Below are 1,716 nucleotides of genomic sequence, written 5' to 3' on the forward strand. Positions count from 1 at the left end.
TCAATGACTTCATGAGAAACTGAGCTGACAATGCTTCCTTAAATGGCTATAGACTCTAGGATAGTTGCATCTAATGATTTGACTGTTGTTAACCCACACTGAGAAGAATGGTCCACATGTCTGTCCCTGATACTGGAAATGCCATATAACACAAACTCTGAGACTACCACTCCACCATTTGTAGTAAAAGCTAAGTATGCAGCAAGAGCACAGCATCTGTGTTACCTTCTCTTTGGTCTCTCAAGGATTTAAATCACCTACACAGAGAAAATAGAGCCATATTTGCAACCATTTCTTCCAGAACATATACAGAATCCTCCAAGAAAGCACCCAATTTCTTGAGCAGATGCTGAAACAACATGCCACAGATCTAGCTATAGTTGTCTAGCTATAATCAACAACATTATAAGTTTAAGTGAAATAAGACACCTCTAAAATAGGCTCAGGAATGTTGTCACCTGGTTTGGTGGAGTAGTTCAAGTGGTAGAGCACCTGCCTAGCAAGCACGAGACCCTGAGTTCAAACCCCAGTGCCACCAAAAAAAAAAAAAAAGTTCTCACTAAACTGTAAGTGTTGATGTTGAAATATTTAAATCACTTGACAATGACATCTTTTCAGTAGTTGAGAGCTTTTTAAACTTCTCATTCTTAAGCAAAAGAAAACTTTGTGGTGACATGTAACAGCTATGGGGTAGAGTTCCTGGCTTTACTGCAGAGCTACACCTAGTTAGAGATGTTCTCAATCTCTGGGAAATGTGTCTTCATTGCAAAATAGGCCCACTGAAAGAATTAAAGGAGAAAATAGAGTCAAAATATTAGTAGTTTTAATACATAATAAATATTCAAAAAAGGTATTAGCAGAGATGAAGAATTAATAATCATGGTGAGTGGTGGCTGCAGACAGTAGCTTCCTCGATAGTGTATGCAGACTGTTGCTTGTGTGGGTTGACCTAAGAGACCTTGGAGATAGGTCCCCAGTGTGTACATGTCTCTGGTCTCATACTATCACCAGTCTAGGCGCCAGACTGGTATGCAGGGTGCCTTTGGGAAGTCCCACGACACTGTGGCCAGGGTTCACATTGGCCAAGAAATCATGTCCATCTACACCAAGCTGTAGAAAAAGGAACATGTGATTGAGGTCCTGTGCAGGGCCAAGTTCAAGTTCCCTGGCTGCCAGAAGATCCACATCTCAAAGAAGTGGGGCTTTACCAAGTTTAATGCAGATCAATTTGAAGACATGGTAGTTGAGAAGCAGCTCATCGCTGATGGTTGTAGGGTCAAATATATCCCTAATAATGGTTCCCTGGACAAGTGGTGAGCCCTGCACTCATGAGGGCTTCTCACTGTGCTGTCCCCTCCTTAATCACCTTAGTCATGTGCAACAATAAATCATCCTGTCCACTTATGGAAAAAAGGAATTAATAATTATTTGGGCTCCATGGATACCAAAAGTTAAGACCATAGCATGTTTCTGGTTAATGTTTTCTCCTTTGATTCCCCATAGAATGAAAACTCAAGAAATAGGTAACTTATATGGAATCCTTAAGTGTTCACCAGAGTAGCCCAGACAGGATTGTTTAGGAATAATTTCATGTTCAGAAATATATTCACTTAGTACCAGGAGATCATAAAATACCTATTATCATCCAACTTTCTGTATACCAAACTATGATCAGAAAGTGTAAAGATTTAAGATTACATACTGAAAGAGGATGTG

General features: G+C 39.9%; 1 pseudogene; it reads left to right on the forward strand.

Moving 5' to 3' along the window:
* The first annotated feature begins 877 nt into the window (after positions 1 to 877).
* LOC141414409 (small nucleolar RNA SNORA70) lies at positions 878 to 971 on the forward strand (annotated as a pseudogene).
* The last annotated feature ends 745 nt before the right edge of the window (positions 972 to 1,716 follow it).

The sequence above is a fragment of the Castor canadensis genome, chromosome 11 (genome assembly GCF_047511655.1).
Source record: "Castor canadensis chromosome 11, mCasCan1.hap1v2, whole genome shotgun sequence".
Taxonomy (NCBI): Eukaryota; Metazoa; Chordata; class Mammalia; order Rodentia; family Castoridae; genus Castor; species Castor canadensis.